The sequence below is a fragment of the Hevea brasiliensis genome, chromosome 11, assembly GCF_030052815.1.
Source record: "Hevea brasiliensis isolate MT/VB/25A 57/8 chromosome 11, ASM3005281v1, whole genome shotgun sequence".
In the NCBI taxonomy this organism is placed as follows: Eukaryota; Viridiplantae; Streptophyta; class Magnoliopsida; order Malpighiales; family Euphorbiaceae; genus Hevea; species Hevea brasiliensis.
In genome coordinates this window covers 53419553-53442309 of record NC_079503.1, presented here as the reverse complement: position 1 = coordinate 53442309, position 22757 = coordinate 53419553, and the positions used below count along the sequence as shown (strand labels likewise).

General features: G+C 34.0%; 1 non-coding gene across 1 annotated transcript; it reads left to right on the top strand.

Moving 5' to 3' along the window:
- Positions 1-18450: 18450 nt before the first annotated feature.
- On the top strand, positions 18451-18557 carry LOC131170930 (small nucleolar RNA R71). Its single transcript, XR_009141694.1, has one exon. It is a non-coding gene; the product is annotated as a small nucleolar RNA R71 (small nucleolar RNA).
- Positions 18558-22757: the final 4200 nt, after the last annotated feature.

The window sequence follows — 22757 nt, the reverse complement described above, 5'->3', positions numbered from 1 at the left end:
CCTATGTAATTAAACTTGTGTAATGTATATTGATGTTTATGTAAATTATGAAAATTGTACTTGTGAATGGAAAAGTAAATATTTACTTGTGATTTATATGTGATCATCACATGTGATGGATGATTGAGAATTGGAATTGAAATGTTGTTGAGATCTTAATATTGAGATTTTGCTGATAAATTGAAGTTGGGATTGTTTGGTAATTATTTGGAAGTGTTTTTAACAGTTAGAAGAACTATTTTCTCCATTTTTAGCTTGATACTCATGGATTTTCTTTAAAATTTTCGGAACCTCAAATAAATAATAATTTTGATAAATGGCTTAAATAAAGTATATTTCACAAATTATATTCAAAAGCATGGTATAAAATAATTAAGGTATATTAGAGTGTGCCGGTACACCGTGTGGCATTACTTACTCGGGTATACTGTACACGGGTAAGGGGTGTCACACACCCTTTATTGGACAAGGGCTAAGAGCTGAAAATATTTTGGAGCTAATACATAGTGATGTAAGTGGTCCATTTAAGGAAATGGCTAGAGGCAGTTTTCATTATTTTATTACCTTTACTGATGATAAATCAAGGTTTGGGTATTTGTATTTGATGAAATACAAACATGAATCCTTTAAAAGTTCAAAGAATTTAAATCTGAAGTAGAAAATCAAACAGGAAAGAGTATTAAAGCTCTTCGATCAGATCGTAGAGGTGAATATTTGAGTACTGAATTTGATGAATACTTGAGAGAGCACGGTATTGTTTTCCAGCTGACTCCTCCAAGAACGCTACAGCTGAATGGTGTATCTGAAAGGAGAAATCGTATCCTATTGGATATGGTACGTAGTATGATGAGCTATATTGATATGCCAATCTCCTTTTGGGGATATGCATTAGAATCAGCTTTGTATATTCTGAATAGGATTCCATCAAAATCAGTTTCTTCTACACGTTATGAGATATGGCATGGAAGAAAACCAAGTCTTAAGCATGTTAAGATTTGGGGTTGTCCATCTTATGTCAAAAAGTTGAACACTGATAAATTGAAAACCAGATCAGAAAAAGGTCGATTTGTTGGATATCCAAAAGATAGTTTTGGATATTATTTTTAATTGCCTACTTCACAAAAGGTTGTGATAAGTAGAGATGCCACATTTCTTGAACAACAGTTTGTTCAAGAAGGAGGCAAAGGAAGGCAAATAGAATTGGAATTGGAGAATTTTAACCAAACAATAGATCAGATGGATATAGATCCATCTAGTCAACCTACACCCATTAATGAAACATTCAGCTATTCCTCGTAGAACAACCAGGGTATCTCACCCATCAGTGAGATATGGTTTCCTTCATGAAGAAGAACAAGAGTTGTCTACTCATGAAGAGTAGATCATGGAGATGATCCACTTACCTATGAAGAAGCTATATCAGATATAGGCTTTTCAAAATGGATTGATGCTATGAAATCCGAAATTGATTCCATGTATAAGAATCAAGTTTGGGATCTTGTTGACCCACCTGAAGGTATTGTACCTATAGGGAACAAATGGGTTTTCAAGAAGAAAATTTGTTCTGATGGAAAGGTAGAGACCTATAAGGCAAGGCTAGTAGCGAAAGGGTTTCGCCAAAGGCAAGGAATCGACTATGAGAGACTTTCTCGCCTGTTGCCATGATTAAATCAATTAGGATTTTATTAGCAATAGCTGCATACTATGATTATGAGATTTGGCAGATGGATGTCAAATCAGCTTTTCTCAATGGATACATTGAAGAAAACATTTTCATGGAACAACCTAGGGGTTTTGAATCCCAAGATGGTTCCAAGGTATGCAAGCTAAAGCGATCCATTTATGGGTTGAAGCAAGCTTCGGGAAGTTCGAACATCCATTTTGATGAAGCCATTAAATCATTTAGTTTTATAAAAAATGAGGATGAGCCAGGTGTATATAAGAAGTTTAGTAACAGTACTATCACTTTCCTTGTCTTATATGTGGATGATATATTGTTGATGGGTAATGACACAGGTATGTTGACAACTGTAAAGTTATGGTTGTCAAATACATTCTCCATGAAAGACTTAGGGGAGGTAACCTATATTCTTGGGATTTGCATCTATAGAGATAGAGCGAAAAGAATAATTAGTTTATCCCAAAGTCTATACTTGGAAAAGGTGTTTATGAGGTTTAACATGCTTGATTCCAAGAGATGATTGTTACTAGTGAGACATGGTATCCATCTTTCTAAAGAGATGTCTCCAAAGACACCTGAAAAAAGAGATAAGATGGCCAAGATTCCATATGCTTCGACTATTGGAAGTTTAATGTATGCAATATTGTGTACTAGGCCGGATATTGCATATGTTGTTAGTTTGACTAGCAGGTATCAATCTAATCCAGGTTTGGAACACTGGATAGCTATCAAGAATATCCTTAAGTACTTGAGAAGAACTAAGGATTTATTCTTGATCTATGTAGGTGGAAACTTACAACTGGATGGTTATACTGATTCTGATTTCCAATCAGATATCGATGATAGAAAGTCTACCTCTGGGTATGTGTTCATTTGTAATGGAGGTGCAATCAGTTGGAAGAGTTTCAAACAGAGTACGACTACAGATTCCACTACAGAGGCTGAGTAAATTACTGTATCAGATGCTGCAAAAGAAGCTGTTTGGATAAAGAAGTTTGTGACAGAACTTGTAGTAGTTCCTTCCATTGAGTCGGCAGTTCTACTACATAGTGACAACAATGGAGCAGTCATACAGGCTAAGGAACCTAGGTCTCACCAGAAATCCAAACACATAGAAAGGTGCTACCACATTATCAGAGAAATAGTTGGACGAGGCGATGTAGCCATGCGAAAAATAGCATCAACTGAAAATCCAGCTGATCCATTCACTAAGCCTATGTCACAGACTCAGCTAGACCAACATCTTGAGAAGATAGGTCTAAGATATTGTAATGAATGGCTCTAGTGCTAGTGAGAGATTGTTAGTAGCATGCCTTAGAGCATATCATTTAGTATGTATCTTGTACATGTTTTTATTAATAAAAGGCATTTCCATTTTTCCGTTTACATAATATATTTATGTGTAATAGAAAAGGTCCATTGATATTTTGTTAGAAATTATATTCTTAAGTTGTTAAGAATATGAGTGACAGTATTTCTAGTACAAAGTATCATAAATAGGTTCACAATCGAGGATACTTCATAATAAGGACATGACTTATCCAGAAAGATTGCATTCATGTTTGTTCCCAAGTTATTTATATAAGATATAAATAAGATAGAATGATGAGTCTCATGCCATATGACAAACATGATAGGCACATATAAATGATAAATAGGTCGAACCAGTGGCACTTATGATAAGCACATGGAGTTTACTCTTGTCAATGCATTGTCATAAATCATATCAGTGCATATAATCTTTAGACCTGAGATAGCACAGTTATCTTGTATATAGGTGGTTTGAGTTTGATACTGCTTTCATACTTGTACTGTGTATGGGTATATGGGCAAGTGTTGGCTCCTACTAGTTATATATGGAGGTAGGTGTTGATCAAGATAGAGTCCGTTCCTCTAAGTAAAGAGAGATAAAATCCTATGTTCATTTAATTGTACTTGATGTTTTAAGTTCCTGGCCAGGACAGATAGATTTATTCAAAAAAGAGTTTCTGATGAGAAAATCTTTTAATCAAGAACTGGAATTAAAAGAGAACATAATATTCATAGCAAATGGAGTTTGACATAAACCATGACTCCAGCTTGAGTTGGGATTTTGTAACAGAGAGATTCTAGTGCATGGTAACATATGATTATAGGTTCATTTAAGGTAAACCTTATTACTAATTGGGTGGCCATTGCTTGCTATGCTAGGTGTTAACCATGGTCTATGAGGTGCACAAAATGATTTAGAGAAATAATTTATGGTAAGAAAGAGTTCTGATGATATTAAGAGTTGATATAATATCTCATTGCCAATTAGTGATGAGCCTAGTAAGTCACGCACACACATAAGTTATCACCTAATTAAATATGATTTAATTAATTAATTAAAGAGTTTAATTGATTAATTAAATAGGTTTGGTTTGCAATTACATTGCAAAGTCCCTAGCATGACTTGAAACCAAATCTAGATTATTGGATGTACAGTATAAGTTAAATTTATATTTAAAGTGTTTAAATATGAATTTAATTATTGAGAAATTAATTAATTTGTATTTGATATAAATTGATTAGAAGAAGAGAAATAATTATTTTGGGTTGAGAACTCAAAATTAAAACACAGGGGCATTTTGGTCATTTCACAGGGTGATATGTGGCACCATGAGATGGTGACACATGGTATTACACATAAGCTTGCCAAATGTCTTTTAATCATGTAAGATGATTAAAATTAAGATTAAATATAGGTTTGACACTTGGCACAATGTGATTGGGTCAATTAAACCTAGAACCAATCAAAGGGTGACATGTGGCAAGGGTTTAATGTATTAACCTAGCTATATAAGTGTTGTTATGAAGAGAAAAAAATACAACCAGCTGCTGCTCTCATTTGTGCCACTACCTTAAGGCTCTCCCTTCTCTTCTTCTTCATCTCTCACCAATTCCAAGAGATTAGCAAATAATCTCTTGAATTAAAAATATTAGAAATCGTTTCTAGTGTCCTGTTTACATCTTTAATCTCTGAAAAGGTAGAACTTGATTTTCTAATTAATAGAAAAAGCTTTAAAAACTGTTCAAGGGCTGCCATAGGTGTTCTTGGTGTGGACAAGCTAGAGGGACAACATCTGGTGTCCTGAAGACACATCTGAAAGGCACAAATATACTGTAGTGCATCAAGAGGTTAGTGTATTTATTCTTGATTTAATCTAGGGTTCTAAAATTAATCTGATTAATTTAAAAATCTTAAATGGAAAATACAGATCCAAAAACATATTAAAGGTGTTTTAATATGTTGTTTATCATTGAAATCAAATAGATAAAAATAAATCTTGCATGATGCATGTAACCCTAGGTGAAAATTTTTAATTTCAATGGTATAAACTTGTATTTTTCGCGCTTCCGTTCTTTCAGAAAGAACCACCTCTACCTCTGAGACTGGCTACTCTGGAGGTTGGAATAGAGAGCTCGGTACTTCTGCTGAGTCCTGCCTTAATGTCTAAGCAGTAACAGCAGCAACCTTCGTCTCTTGTACTTTCTGGGCAAGCTCCCTCTTTCGCTTATGGCTCTCCTTTGTACTCTCGCCTCCAGCCAAACCTACACAGATAACAAGTTAGTGAGATCATCAAAGTTAGGAGACTGAAGATTTAGATTTTACCGATCTTGGGGCCAAGGTGAGAGAGTTGCAACTCATAGTCCTCATAGGCGATCACTTACATCAACCACCATTTCAGTTCGGCCATAACTGCGTCCAAACATGAGTACTTGTGAGTGGCTTCCTGATCCTTCAACTCCTTCACGATGGCGTCCTCATCTTTATTTAGGGCAATTTTCTTTGGAACTAAAGGAACCAAATACTGTCAACTATGTGGGATGCCCTCAAAGCCATTTGGGTCCTTGCTCCTCAATATGAAAAATCAATTTTTCCAATTCTTCAACGAAGAAGAGAGATCGGTGAAGAGCCCGCAATTCGGCTTAGCTTAGAAAAACCAATACTCATCGTCCTTTAGCCGAGCGAGCCTATGCAACTCAGTAAAAACCTTCGTTGTAGGCTCAAGCTTTTTACCTCAGCATAAACCTCTGAAAGGCACCAGAGTCTGCCAGGAGTTTGGATGCACTTGGGCTACACAGACATAATGGAACATTAGAATGGCCCTAAAGAATTCATTCAGGGGAAACTGGAGCCCGATCTTCAATTTTTCTTCATTTACCATGATCAGGTCATTTTCTTCAAAGAAATAATCAGCTCGGAGATTGCCATGACATCTGATAAGTTTAAAGCAGTCAGTTGGGAGGTTGTACTCTTAGCTGATGGATTGGAGATCGATCTCCTTGAGAACCGATGGCAACTCATCAACGGGTGAGTTCTCTTTCCCTGAAGACGACGCTTATTTTGATTTAGTCGCTCGACCATGGGCTAGGATAGTGGTTGTAGAAGGTTCGGGTCGTTCACTCGGTCTGGCCACCTCACCTTCGTCCGATGTCCATGAGATGTGAACAGAAGGAGGACTAGCAGCTCTCTGACCGTCAGTACTTCTCATTTTCAAAGGTGAAAGATAAAATTGATCGAAAAAAGATTAAAGCCTTTACCAGAGTATAAATCAGCGTCAAAAAACTCTAGAAAATAAGGGAGAGTGTCGAAGTCGCTAAAAGAAAGTCTGAAAATGACATAAGAGAGCAAATAGTTAACTTGTTCCCTATTTATACCCACCTGAGCATTAAATGCTCATGAAGTTCCAAGGGACGCATTGATTAGAAGGACTGAGCCATTTCAATGACACGTCAAAAGAAAATTCCATTAACATAGTAAAAGGTCAGACCAATGAGATTGGTTAACGAAGATCATCATATCGAACAGGGTTTCGAACCAACAGATCGGTAAAATGGCGATTCGTCTAGGGATCAGATCAGGCACACTTATCAGAGATAAGAATAATAACCAATGCAATAATAAAACAGAATAAGCATATCCAAATTTCAATAATAAATTTCATTTCATTTCTAAAAGGTTATATTACATCATTTGGGCGATCTCTCAAGATAAGCAATTACAAATGTCCTTACACTCCATTATAACTAACTTGGACTACTCCTGAACCTAAAGCATCGCACAATAGGCTTATGTCAAAGCCTAGTCTTGTGCCTGAACCAAAAGATATGTTTGATCAGAAAGCCACCAATAAATACTGGACAGATATACAGCTCAGATTGGGTGACTATGACTCTCATGATATTGAGCGATGTCATTGTTAACGTCATCGACCAGAATTGAGCTGCGATCGGGACCCCCGAGATGGTGAGGAGCCAAATGAACTTCAATAGGCGATCACCGATATTAAGATTGAAATTAGTGGTCCCCTTGTCAGAGAACGGTCTGTAACCCATACCGATGAGCCGATCCAAGATCGGCGCGGTAGTCAGTTTCGACCTTGATTGATCAATTAGTCCAATTCCCTCACCATCATTAGACGAAGCCCTCATAAAGCTCTAATCACCGAAATTGCTTATTTTTAGGAAATGAACAAAGGAAACATTCGAAAAAAGATTAAAATGGTTGTCGTGAGAAGAATTTTTTCCAGAAAAGCCAAGAACTGGGAAATAAAACACTAAAGATTCACCAGAGAAAGAAAGTTGTGAGTATGCGAAGAAAAATTTGTCAACATGTATATAGGGCTTTGGCATTTATTGCATGCAGAACTCAAAGCAGCTTATGGGCAATCAAAAAATTTATTGCTTTGACCAGCACAGAGAAAGCATGCGTAGGAGGTCAGAGAACAGAAAGTGATTAGGAAAGTAGAAAGGACTAGATGCAAAAGAAAATAGAGACCGGAATAACAATCCTAAGATCGGTCAGTCACAGTGAGAAGATCGAGAAAAGGAAGGACGACCTATAGGGATCGGGGAACTCAAGGAGTTGAACAGCTTATAATCATGACCTTTAATTCATAAAAACTAGCTCCCTCCACTATCAGATCAGAGTCAGTTAAAACATTGCAGGCATGATTCAATCTTCACCACACATCTCGTTTGTAAGGGCGAACTCCTAGCCGTCAGATTCCAAACGGTTAAAGCAACCTAGTACATCTCAATCTACACCGTTGATTATAATTGTAAGGATGGGTTTGAGGCCTTCGAATAAAAAATAAATGACAGATTTGGCGCTTTTTGTTCTCAGCCCTTGAATCCATTTCGTAAGGCAAGACCCTTGACTGTTGGTTTAACGGGCGAAAGGGCCAAAATCCCAAATGGAATCCCAACCCTCAATTTTGATTCTCTTTAATTCCACGACGCTGGATTATGTCCTTTTGAATATAGGCCTTCTGTCTCCTCTTACTGAAATCCTGGCCCTCTGTTTTGAGTACCCATCTCCTACAAATACCTGCATGCAATGCTATAGAGGTAGCGGTGATTATTGAGGGAAAACCCTGGAATTTTGCTGTAGCTCTATTTTTAATTGGAAAACTCTCAAGGTTCCTAGACACTTTAGAAATAAGTTTTCTTAAGGCTCTTACCAAGGAAACTATAGAGCTCGCAATCCATACTTTAGATAACCTCACAGAGTCTTGAGAATCCAATTGCCATTTCTCAAGAAAATCTCACTTCAATTGTTTACAACACCTCAAAATCACCTTACTATCTCAGTGTTAGTGGCGCCGGATACACGAAGACATCAGTACCAGCTTACTCACTGTTTCAGCATTTTCTACAGGTAAGTGGTCGACTTATCATTCTCAAGTGTTCATGGCATAGTTTGTCGCAACAAATCTTCAGAGTAAGTTTACGTCGAAACTGGACTTATTTCACTATTTGTGGTGTCCACGAGTTTTACCTTTTATTTTTACATTGTCTTTAATTTCTTTACATTATTTTGTGTAAAAAAGAGAATAATTCAGGATACTGACATTCTGTAAGTACCATAAGGGGTACGAATGGGAGAAAACAATGTGGAGATTCCCGATCAGGGTAAAAATGATTAGGAAAAGTGCAGATGAATTGGGAGTTTAGTTACTCAGTCTAGCTCTAAAAGGTGAGATTAAGATTCGGGATCAAGTTCGGACAAGGAACTTCCGAAATAAGATGTCTAGAAGGTTCAAAAAGACGAGTCATCATAAGTTGAGGAAAGTTTGGTAAATCAATCATGAGATCGAAAATAAAAATCTAGGATAATATGAAAAGTGGGAGGTGATATGAGCAACGTTCTCATATCGAATAGGCTCAAACGAGGTCGGTCTCACGACCGTAACCTTTTAAAATTCATTTTAACAAATTAGAAGACATCGGTAAAAAGTCCTTACCTGAGTCCTCTTAACAGAATTCTAATATATACATTTCAAGAGATCGGGAGAGAGTCCTTACCTGAGTCCCCTTAACAAAATTCTAATATACACATTTTAAGAGATCGGGAGAGAGTCCTTACCCGAGTCCCCTTAACAAAAATTCCAATATACACATTTTAAGAGATCGGGAGAGAGTCCTTACCCGATTAACAAAAATTCCAATATACACATTTTAAGAGATCGGGAGAGAGTCCTTACCCGAATCCCCTTAACAAAAATTCTAATATACACATTTTAAGAGATCGAGAGAGAGTCCTTACCCAAATCCTCTTAACAAAATCCTAATATACACATCTTAAGAGATCGGGAGAGAGTCCTTACCCGAATCCCCTTAACCAAATTTTAATATAAACATTTTAAGAGGTCGGGAGATAGTCCTTAACCAAATCCTCTTAGCAAAATTCTAATATGCACATTTTAAGAGATCGGGAGAGAGTCCTTACCAAAATTCTCTCAGCCAAAATTCTATAAGAATATTTTAAGAAATTGGGAGAGAGTTCTTTCCCGAAATCTTTTCAATCAAAATTTTAATATTTAAATACAGAGATACCTAACACGTGAGCTGAAAACCTCTCTCATTCATTACGGATCTATAGAGACTCAAATAACTTCTCTTTAAAATTAGAATCCCAAATTCAAAGCTGAAAAATTAGATATGATATGCAACAAATCAAATAAACAAAACACCAATTCACCATGGGGACATCCCATGTAACCGTGTTCTTGGGAAACCTAAAATGGTGAGATATTGTACGCTCCTTTTCTCAATAAAATGATCGACAACATCACTCCAAAACCCCCAAATCATTAATCGTAAGTAATTAAAGAGCACATCATTAAATTTGCTAACCCTTGTTAAGAGACGAGGTGGGGTGCCTAATACCTTACCCACTCGTGAACGGACTCTAAACCCAGAATCTCTGTGACGGAAGTGGTTTTTATTTTAGTAATGGTTTTCTTTAATTTTCCTTAAAATTAATGTGGCGACTCCTCACTTTTTCTACTTCGGTGAGAATCGTCCGGCGACCGCAAAGTCCTTGCGACACTTACTAAAAGGAGTCAAGCATATGTGATGCAAATGATATATATTTAACATTTTATTAATTTCCTCCCTTTTCATGATTAAAACTTTAATACCGAGAAAGGTATCATTCAGTTCCTAGGAATTCCAATAGATCGTGAAAACTTTCAACTCTCCATTGTTGATCCCATCATTAGTGTCTAAATGGCAGAGGGTGTTATGTGTGTGGTGCACCTAATTATATACGAATGAAACTTATGAGTTGAACATGTATATTACTTACAAGTTTTCTAAGAGAATTAGTGAGATGCCCCCTAAAGCTAATTTTTCAAAATTTGTAGCTCTCGACCGATTAAATAATTCTCATATGAGAATAATATTACATTTGAATTTATTATTATCTTTAAAATAGTTTAAGAGAAATTAATCTAATTATTTTGTTTTATTGGGTATAAGACGAAATTATCATTACGCCCAATAAACCATTAATTATTATTTCTTTAGGTTTGAGATGCAATTATCATCGAACCCATGATCTTTATTTTATTTTGTGAGATTTAAGATGAAATTATCATTAAACCTCTAATTATTTTAGTTTTATTTGATTTATAGAGCTTAAGATGGAATTATCATTAAACTCTAAAATCTTGGTTATTATCTGATTTATAAGATTTAAGATAAAATTATCATTAAACCCTAAAAGATTTTATATGCTTTATTTAAAGTTTGCGGGATTTAAGATGAAATTATCATTAAATCTTAACAATACTTTATTTTTAAATCCTAAGGTCTAAGATGCAATTATCCTTAGACCTGAAATATTTAATTCTAAATTTTGTAATTAAAAAGGTCTAAGATGAGATTATTATTAGACCTCCATTATTTAATTTTGAATTTTAGTGCATTTTATGGGGTTTAAGGTTATACTTATATTTAGGAGATGAAACTATCAACCAACCTAATAAATTTTAATTAACGATTGATTTCTTTTCTTTTAAATATGTTTAAGGTGAAATTACCATCAAATACTAATTAGGGTCCATGATGAAATTATCAATAAACCCAAAGATTTAATTAATTTATTTTCATTGGACTTTAATACGGTTTAAGAAGAACTTTCCATTAAAAACCAAAATTTAGATTAATTATTTTATTTTAATAGGTTTAAGGTAACGTTACCATTAAACCTAAATCATTAATTATAAAATTTTATTTTAAATAGGATTTAAAGTGAAATTACCATTAAACCCCAAAGCTTTAATTTAGATTTTTATCTTTAGAATTTATGATAAAATTATCAATAAGCCGAACAAATTAATATGATTTTATGAAGTCTAAGATACAATAATCATTAGATCAAACATCTGTAACGATCGGGCTCCAATCACTAGAGGAATTGTCCGCTTTAGCCATAAGTTCTTAAAGGTCCCTTAGGCAAATCTCACATTGACAAAGCACGGAGATGGTCTTGGGTTCAAAAAGTAATGATATATAAAATGGGGAACTAATCACTAGAGGCACCTTTTGGTGGAATGGCCTGGAGAGTTGGAAGAACTCTAGGGTTAAGTGTGCTCGCTTGAGAGAAATCCTAGGATGGGTGACCTCCTGGGAGGTTCTCCATTCCACCTATGGGACAAAACCATGAGGCTTATGGCCAAAGCAGACAATTCCTCTAGTGGTTGGAGCCTGATCATTACAATTAGTATCAGAGCCACTCGCGTGTCCTCTTGGGCGATGGTGGGGCAAACCTCAGCAAGGACGCTGAGTCTCGAAAGGGGGGGAGAAAGGTCCCTTAGGCAAATCCCACATCGGCAGAGCATGGAGATGGTCTTGGATTCAAAAAGTAATGATATATAAAATGGAGGAACTAATCACTAGAGGCGCCTTTTGGTGAAATGGCCTGGAGAGTTAGAAGAACTCCAGGGTTAAGCGTGCTCTCTTGAGAGAAATCCTATGATATGTGACTTCCTGGGAAGTTCTCAATTCCACCTATGGGACAAAACAGTGAGGCTTATGGCCAAAGTGGACAATTCCTCTAGTGGTTGGAGCCCTATCGTTACACATCCTAGGATTTCTCTCAAGCGAGCACGCTTAACCCTGGAGTTTTTCTAACTCTCCAGGCCATTCCACCAAAAGGTGCCTCTAGTGATTAGTTTTCCCATTTTATATATAATTACTTTTTGAACCCAAGACCATCTTCGTGCTTTGCCGATGTGGGATTTGCCTAAGGGACCTTTACACCATGACAAAGCAATCATAACCTCATTAATCTCGATTAGTGAGGTTATAGATTGTTTTATCGTGGTGTAAAGGTTCCTTAGGGAAATCCCACATTGTCAAAGCACGGAGATGGTTTTAGGTTCAAAAAGTAATGACATATAAAATGGGAGAACTAATCACTAGAGGCGCATTTTGGTAGAATGGCCTGGAGAGTTGGAAGAACTCTAGGGTTAAGCGTGCTCGCTTGAGAGAAATCCTAGGATTGGTGACCTCTTAGAAAGTTTTCCATTCCACCTATGGGACAAAACCATGAGGCTTATAGCTAAAGCGGACAATTCCTCTAGTGGTTGGAGCCTGATCATTACAATTGGTATCAGAGCTGCTCGCGTGTCCTCTTGTGCGATGGTGGGGCAAACCTCAACGAGGACGCTGAGTCCCGAAAGGGGGGGAGAAAGGTCCTGTAGGCAAATCCCACATCGGCAAAGCACGGAGATGGTCTTGGGTTTAAAAAGTAATGATATATAAAATGGGGGAACTAATCACTAGAGGCGCCTTTTGGTATAATGGCCTAGAGAGTTGGAAGAACTCTAGGGTTAAGCGTGCTTGCTTGAGAGAAATCCTAAGATGGGTGACCTCCTGGGAAGTTCTCCATTCCACCTATGGGACAAAACCGTGAAGCTTATGGCTAAAGCAGACAATTCCTCTAGTGGTTGGAGCCCGATCGTTATAAGATATTGTTCTTTTAATCCAATTTGCTCCTTTCCAATTTATCTTTTTGTTTTTAGGATTTATTATCAAATTATCAATAAATTCCAACTAATCTTTTAATTAATATTTTTTTAATTATAAGGTCTAAGATGCAATTATTAATAGACCTAGAATAATTAATCTCAAATTCATGACAAACAGAGTCTAAGATAAAATTATCATTAAACCTCCGATATTTAAATTTTACTTTACTTTAATTTGTTTATTTTTCAAGATTTATGATAAAAATATTAGTAAATTCAAAATTTTAATTAATTTTAATTTTATCTATTTAATATTTATTTTCAATATTTACAATGGAACTATCACTATTTTTTTTTTAAATTATCTATCCAAACCACAACTCAATGTAAAAACCCATTCTTGAAAAAAAAATTGTCCGACTACCCCTACTAACTTATACCACTTGAAGGCCCTAAATTTGGACTCAACTTTAGCCCGAAAATAAATATATAAATAAAATAATAATAATAATAATAATAATAATAATAATAATAATAATAATAATAATAATAAATAAATAAATAAATAAATAAATAAATAAATAAATAAATAAAAAAATAAAAATTAATTGATGAGGTTTAAAATAAATTAACAAGTTTTTCACACTCTATTAATTATAAATGATCCAAGCACCTACATCTCATTTCAACATGATAGATAATTTTTAAACCATAGAAAACTGAACAATCAATTCATATATCAATAGATCATCTAGCAGAGTACATTTTCAATCTACCCAGCACTATAATTGGATAGCAACAAATAACAATCAAGATTTCCTTTTCTCAATCACTATCAAAGCAAAAAGAAATCAACTCAATGATGGTTGTCGAATCCACCAAAATTTAAATTAACTGAAATTACTAGCCATAAGATATTTTCTGCAACAAGTGATAAATCCAAGTCGAACCCTAGAGACTGAATTACTAAAATTTTGTGCACTTGTGTAATGAAAAAAGAAAGAAACAAAGGTTAGGGGGGGTGTAATTTGTAGTCCAAAGAAGAAATTAGAAATCAGAAATTAAGAACTAAAATTAAATGTGAAACTATCAAATTAAACAAACTTCAGTCCAAGGTAATTCTCATTCCAAATCATTGATTCGATCATAGACAAAAGAAATACAATTATCTCTTATTGAATACTTAACGTAGATTTACCAAACAGCGAGATAAACTCCTAACTTCCCTATACTCATTAATTCGAGTCCAGCACTCTTGTTGACTCTAATTATTAACTGAATTGGTATTAAGCAATCCTCATCAAATTAATAACTGCTTTAAGAATAGGAAGTAGTTAAGCTGAACAATAATTTATGAAGCATAAATCATTTAATTCACCCTATTGTTTCCTTAGGTTATTATTGAAAACTGGGATCATAATAAATAAAACATAATTGCTACTCATGTTCAATCATACGCAACAATTACGGATTATGAAGATGAACTAGCAATTGATCACATCAAACAATTAACTAAGAGGCCTTTTTAGCAAATCATTCAATAGATGAAAGACAATGAAATCAGAAAACAATAGATATTCAAAAAGACATAAATTAAATTAAGAACCTGGTCTCACAAATCAAGCAAAAGAACTTGAATCCTTTGAACTAAATTAAAAACTTAGCCACTCATGTTCATGGCTTACCAAAAAATTGAAGAAGAAATCTAAAAAAAAGAATGAAGAATGAAGGTTTTTTTGAGATTGAGAGGCAGCTAAATAGTCTATTTTAGCTGCTGCCTAAAGACGCATTTATAATCAAAAACCTAATCCCAAAGATAGCAACAAAACTAGGAAAAGTTTTGAAATTCAAAAGACAAATTTTCAGCCTGTATTCACATCTTTGAAATCAAGGCTGATTTTTAGTGACTTCGTTTCCGAATCTGTCTATGCCCTCTTCAGGAAAGTTGTAGCCCTATTTCTTAGCGTTCCAACGGGTACTCATTCGCCCAAATCCAAGGTCTAAAGCTCAAGTTATGGCCCAAAAACTGGGACTGCTTCAGATAGATGGTCTAGCCCATAGTGACAACTTCATTACCATTTTTGATAATTAAAATGGCCTTATCTTGCTTCCAGCCCTTCATAGAAGTTATAGAGGTGGCTCTTAAGGTTCAATTGCTCTTGGGCTTACTTCATTTGAACATCTGAAACTCTAGATACAAAATAAATACTGAAACTGGTCGTGACACATCAAGTCTGGGCTTTTGCAATAGATCCATAGCTCATTTGTCAACCTTGGAGGCTGATTTGGGCTTTAGTCCCTCTTTATCATTTGTAGTGCTCTATCTTAGCTTTTCAATGGATTAAACAGTACTCAATTTGGAGACCTACGACTTTAGAAACACCTGAAAAATACAGTAAAGCTCAAATGCTAAAAATTTCTCCATTTAACACAATTATTCCAACAACTATCTAAAAATATGCCTAAATAATAAATATACTTTAATCAACTGAATTATGCATAAAAACACACTAGAAACACTAAATGTGATGGGAGTAAAATTAATAAATTATACACTTATCAATTCCCCCACACTTATTCCATGCTTGTCCTCAGGCATGACTTAAACTCTCAATTAACTACAGTTAGAAGTTCCTTAACTTCACCCTATCACAACATTCTCTAACAAAAGATTAAAAATTTGAAAGAAGAGGCAAGTAAGGCAGTAACCATCATAATAAATTCCATCAACACCATACCAATATATCAATAATTTTCCAACACAAAACAAAAGGCTTGAAATTAATTAAGCTCACACAATTAAAGTTCCATAGAATTTTAAATCAATACATACCAAAATACAAGGCTAATTTATCAAGTCACAACAATTATAGCTCTTTGCAAATCTTAGGGGAGATAGAAATGCCCTTTTTTTTATATTTGAAATTTGTACTTCTCTCTTTTCACAGTTTTTTTTTTTTTTATTTCAACTGTTGCCTTCAGAAAAGTACCTAGCTAGCTTTTGGCCTGAGAATCGACATGGGGTTCATGAAGACCCCTGGTTAGTTTGCTTAACTAAAATAGCGGAGCAATTTTCAAGTTCAATCTTTTATTTCCCCAATTTATGCATCTACATATTATAAAGTGCTCTGATAGATTAAACAAAGTTCTAAAATATGCATGACACTAGTTTAAAGCACATATAACTAATCATTTCACCATTAAATCAAGCCTAAATGATTTATGCAGGAAAAAAAAATTGCTCTATGGTATGGAGAAGAGGGAAAATCCATCATTAAAGTTACTATTACCTTGCCTAAAATTTCAAAAATGCATGACACTTAAAACTTACATTGTCCCCATTATAAAGCCCAAATGTAAAAGAAAAGGAAAAAAAAATGCTAGAAAATAAAATAAGATAAAGAAACAAAAACAAATCTGATTGTGGCTAACAAGCCACCCATGGGTTGCCTCCCAAGAAGTGCTTTTGTTTATCGTCGTTAGCTCGACATGGCAAAGCTCTTTAATCCACTGAATCCTCCTGAAACCCTTCATAAAATGGCTTGAGTTCATGACCGTTGACCTTGAACACTTTGTTAGTTCCTAAACTTTGAATTTCAACTACACCATAAGGAACCACATTAGTAACAACAAAGGGTCCAATCCAATGAGAACGTAACTTACCAAGCATTAGCTTCAATATGGAATTATACATTAAAACTTTTTGCCCAATCACAAACTGCTTCCTTAGTTTGTCATGGAATGCCTTTGTCTTTTCTTTATAGATCCTAGAAATCTCATAAGCTTTAAAGCGAATTTCCTCTAATTTATGCAATTGTGATTTTCTTTCCACACCAGCAGTATCCAAATTCAAGTTACAATGTCTAACAGCCTTATATTCTAACTCATCCTCCATGCTTAACTCAAACACATTCTGCACAAATGTATCAACAACATCAATAGAAAAGACAGAATATCATCAACAGGATACTTCATAGCATCAAAGATATTAAATTTGATAGTCTCTCCATCAAACTCCATAGTTATGGTACCCTCATCCACATCAATTTTTGTCTTGGAAGTTTCTAGGAAAGGTCTTCCAAACAAAATCAAAGCTGACTTTGATGAAAGAGCACTATCATCCATATCCAAAATGTAAAAATCTGCAGAAAAAATCAAGTCTCCAACTTGCACCAACACATCCTCAACTACTCCTAATGGGTAAGTATTAGAATGATCAGCTAACTGAATAATGACACTAGTTTCTCTCAAAGGACCCAAATTTAAAGTTTGAAAAACTGAATTTGACATAACATTAATAGATGCTCCTAAATTTGCCATTGCACTTTCAAATCTAGAATCACCTATTTTGCAGGGAATAGAAAACTAACCTGAATCCTTACACTTAGGGGGTAATTTTCGCTGAATTAATGTCGACACATTTTCCCCCACATTGATCTTCTCATTAGTACTCAACTTGCGCCTTGTAGTGCATAATTCTTTAAGGAATTTGGCATACTTGGGAACTTGTTTGATCGCATCAAGTAAAGGTATATTAACCTCTACCTTCCTGAAAATCTCCAAAATTTCTTTCTCTTGTTCTTCTTTCTTATTTTTAGCCAACTTGCATGGGAATGGAGGAAGAACAGAATTATTAACCTTATTCAAGTTAGGTTCAGTATTTACCTCAACTTCAGGAACTTTAGACTTTGTTTCTCCTTGCTTCTTCTTTCTTGTTGACTCATGTGGAGTTTCGTTATCAACTTCTTTCCCACTCTGCAATAGTATAGCACTTGCATTTTCTCTGGGATTCATGACTGTTTGTGATGGAAGCTTTCCAAAACCTTGAGCTTCAAGTTTGCTCACAGATGAAGCTAACTGACCAATCTGCCTCTCTATATTTTGAATGTTATTTTTGGTCTCCTGTTGAAACTATTGAGTATTGTTAGCCAAAGCCTTAACAATTTCATCAAGTGACATACCATGATTTGCGGGAGGTGGAGGTGGAGGTGGTTGATTTACTTGTCTTTGCTGTTGGTTTCGATTTTGCACCGGTTGATTCCCATAACTCAAATTGGGATGATCTCGCCATCCTGGATTATAAGTACTAAAAAAGGGATCATACCTGCATTGTGGCTTTCCATAATGTCCTACTGCATTAGCATGTTGCATTGATTCATCCACTTGTTAGTAGCATGACCCGAACCCGAACAAATTCCACATACCTTAACAGTTTGCATGTTCCCTACAGCCAATTACCTCACCAAAGAAGTTAAATCAAAAATCTGTTTCTCAAGGTTAGATGTACTTACCTCATTAACCTTCATGGGTGTGTGATCTATTCTTATTCCAAACTGCTGAGAGTTTACTGCCATGTTAGCAATTAGCGTCCTTACTTCATATGGTGTCTTGTCAACCAAAGCTCCTCCACTGGCAGCATCTATCATACTACGGTCCATTAGTAGAAGTCCTTCATAGAAATACTGAATCAGAAGCTGCTCACTTATTTGATGATGGGGATAACTTGCACACAACTTCTTAAATCTCTCCCAATACTCATACAAATTCTCTCCATTGTACTGCCGGATGCCACAAATTTCTTTTCTTATGTCGACAGCACGGGAAGTAGGAAAATAATTCTCTAGAAATATCTGCTTCATCCCATTCCATGGGGTGACAGATATGGAAGGAAGGTAATACAACCAATCCTTAGCTGTGTCTTCTAGTGAGAAAGGGAAAGCTTGAAGCTTGATTTGATCCTCTGAAACTCCTTGAGGTTTCATGCTAGAACACATAACATGAAATTCTTTTAAATGCTTATGTGGATCCTCACCTGCAAACTATGAAACTTAGGCAACAAATGGATTAGTCCAGATTTCAACTCAAAAGCAACATTTAAAGCAGGGTACTGAATATACAAAGGCTATTAGTTTAGATCAGGAGCAGCCAACTCTTTCAAGGTTCTAGCAGCCATGGTTTCATTTTTGGAATTTGAATCCAAATTTGAATCCGAACTTAACTACCATGGAGATTGGACTCCTTCAGATGTACTCGGAATCTGCTTACCCTGCTTAGCCAATTTTCTCAACCGTTTAGCTATTTTTTCTACTTCTAGATCAAAGATCAACTCACTAGATTGAGAAGTTCTTGTCATAAACAAAAAGAAATCAAAGTAAAAACAGTAAAATGCCTCAAAACCTTAGAAAACAATCAAATTTTGCCTCAAGAGGATGGGGCTAAAGAATTTTATGAATTCATTGGTCTTGATCAGAACGTCGTTTCCTTCAAAATAGGTGTGGGCCACCCTTCTAATTCAACCAAAATTCTTAAAGAATAGTAACACCGTAATTTTTTTTTTCAGAAACCTAAAAATAGCAACAACTCATAAACAAAATTAACAACAGAATATCCTAACACTAAAAACACGAAATCCAATAAATTTCAATCCCCGACAACCGTGCCAAAATTCTTGATGGTTGTCGAATCCACCAAAATTTAAATTAACTGAAATTACCAGCTATAAAATATTTTTTGCAGCAAGGGGTAAATCTAGGTCGAACCCTAGAGGCTGAATTACTAAATTTTTGTGCACTTGTGTAATGGAAAAAGAAAGAAACAAAGGTTGGGGGGGTGTAATTTTTAGTCCAAAGAAGAATCAGAAATTAGAAATTAAGAACTAAAATTAAATGTGAAACTCTCAAATTAAACAAACTTCAGTCCAAGGTAATTCTTATTCCAAGGCATTAATTTGATCATAGACAAAAGAAATATAATTATCACTTATTGAATACTTAACGTAAATTTACCAAACAGCAAGGTAAACCCCTAACTTCCCTATACTCAACAATTCGAGCCCAACACTCTTGTTGACTTTAATTATTAACTGAATTGGAATTAAGCAATCCTCATCAAATTAATAACTGCTTTAAGAATAGGAAATAGTTAAGCTGAACAATAATTCATGAAGCATAAATCATTTAATTCACCCTATTGTTTCCTTAGGTTATTATCAAAAACTGGGATCATAATCAATAAAACCTAATTGCTACTCATGTTCAATCATACACAACAATTATGGATTATGAAGATGAACTAGCAATTGATCACATCAAACAATTAACTAATAGACCTTTTTAGCAAATCATTCAATAGATCAAAGACAATGAAATCAGAAAATAATAGATATTCAAAAAGACATAAATTAAATTAAGAACCTAGTCTCACAAATCAAGCAAAAGAACTTGAATCCTTTGAACTGAATTAAAAACTTAGCTACTCATTTTCATGGCTTATAGAAAATTGAAGAAGAAATCTAAAAAAAAAATGGAGAATGAAGGTGTTTTTGAGATTGAGATGCTGCTGAATGGTCTATTTTAGCTGCTGCCCAAAGACGCATTTATAATCAAAAACCTAATCCCAAAGATAGCAACCAAACTAGGAAAAGTTTTGAAATTCAAAAGACAGATTTTCAGCCTGCATTCACGTCTTTAAAATCAAGGCCGATTTTCAGTGACTTCCTTTCCGAATCTGTCTCTGCCCTCTTTAGGAAAGTTGTAGCCCTATTTATTAGCTCCAACAGGTACTCATTCGTCCAAATCCGAGGTCTAAAGCTCAAGTTATAGTCCCAAAAACTGGGACTAGTTCAAACAGATGGTTTAGCCCATAGTGACAACTTTATTGCCGTTTTTGACAATTAAAATAGCCTTATCTTGCTTCTAGCCCTTCATAGAAGTTGTAGAGGTGGCTCTTAAGGTTCAATTGGGCTTGGCGACGTCTAAAACTCCAGATGCAAAATAAATACTGAAACTGGTTGTGACACATCAAGTCTGGGCTTTTACAATAAATCCATAGCTCATTTTGTCAACCTTGGAGACTGATTTGGGCTTTGGTCCCTCTTTATCATTTCTAGTGCTCTATCTTAGCTTTTCAATGGATTAAACAATACTCAATTTGAAGACCTATAACTTTAGAAAAACCTGAAAAATATAACAAAGGTCAAATGCTGAAAATTTCTCCATTTAACACAATTATTCCAACAACTATCTAAAAATATACCTAAATAATAAATACACTTTAATCAACTGAATTATGCATAAAAACATATTAGAAACACTAAATGTGATGGGAGTAAAATTAATAAATTATGCACTTATCACGCAACAACTCAAAACAACCTGAATTTTAGAGCTAAAAATTTTCAAACATCATCTAATCAAAGCCATAAATTTATTTATTTTAACAAAACCTATTAAGATTTAATTAAAATTAATCTAACAGAGTTGTTTGGGATCAAGAAAGAGACCTTAATCCTAGGAGCAAAATCGAGAATTAGACAGAAGACTAGTAATGCAAGAATCCAATCTTGGAGGAGACAACATTTTTTTCTTTTTGAGAGGAAAGAAGATGAGTCTCTTTTTAGGAAAGCTAATGACGTGGCTATAGAGAGTTTTTTTTTCAGGAGAGGATTCGTTTTTTTTTTTTTTTTTTTTTGTTTTTTTGAAGATAGGCTTCTGTCTTTTATGAGAGAGTCAAAGGGAGAGGAGAGGTTTCTCTACAAATAACTAGGAAGCTTAGAGAATTGACAAAAATTAATTTATCATTAATGAAATTCTATTTTAATTAATTTCTTATCCTTCTCTATTTTTCTTAAAATTAAAATGAGAGGATATTCCAAATTTAAAGTCTAAAATTAAGACCCAATAGAATATTTCCTCTTTCTATAAAATAATAAAGAAAATCAAATTCAGGATAAATTGAAGATGTGAGATCAAAAATCAAAATTGAATTCAAACAATTGATTTTGTTTACTTTTAAATTCCTTTTTTATTACATGGCAAGAATCAAATTATTGTTTTAAACTTAAAATTAAAATTAAAAAAAAATGATGATAAAAACGTGGGAAAGATTGAAATCAAAATGCCAACTAAAACCATGATTCAAAATAAATTGATTTTTCCTTTTTGTTCTTCTTTCTTTTTTATTTTTATTTTTTCTATTTTATTTTACTTTTAAATTTTAATTAAAAAATAAAAATAAAATTAGTATTTAAAACCTAAAAAAAAGAAAATGACAAAAAAAGGAAAGATTGAAATTAAAAATATCAATCAGAAATTGAAATCGAAAATTGAAAATAAACTGATTATTTTTTCACTTTCTTATTTTTATTTTATTTTTAAAAAAATTTATTTTAGATCCAGAAAAAATATAGTATTTATACGAATGATGCATATTAATTATTAATTTATATAATCTTATCTATATATCTACATCTATAATCTATATAAATATATGAATGGGGACATTTGGTTTGACAAAAATGGCCTTTATCATTTCTATTATTTATAAAAATACCAATAAAAAATATATATAGTGACAAATATATGAATTTGTTGCTAATAATATAGTTTGGCAACAATGTATCTACGTTAATCCACTCCAACTCATTGCTAATAATTTTTTGTGACACCTATATATTACTAATAATTTTAATAATAAGAGTCTTATCCATAATTCTTTGGTGACAACTTATCCATCACTAATCCATAAAATAATTTCAATTTCTCATATTACTATAATTAATATAAGTTAAAATACTGAATCTCACTTCTGCTAATTTATATTTTTAATTATTCTAAATATTTATAAATTTATAATATTAAATTATATATTACTATTAAAAAAATTAACTATTTAATTAATATAATTATAAAATTATTATTAAAAATTAATTATTGAGTTAAATAAAATTTTTATTTATATCAATAGATATGAAATTCTAATTCTATTAAGTGATAAATATTTTATTTATTATA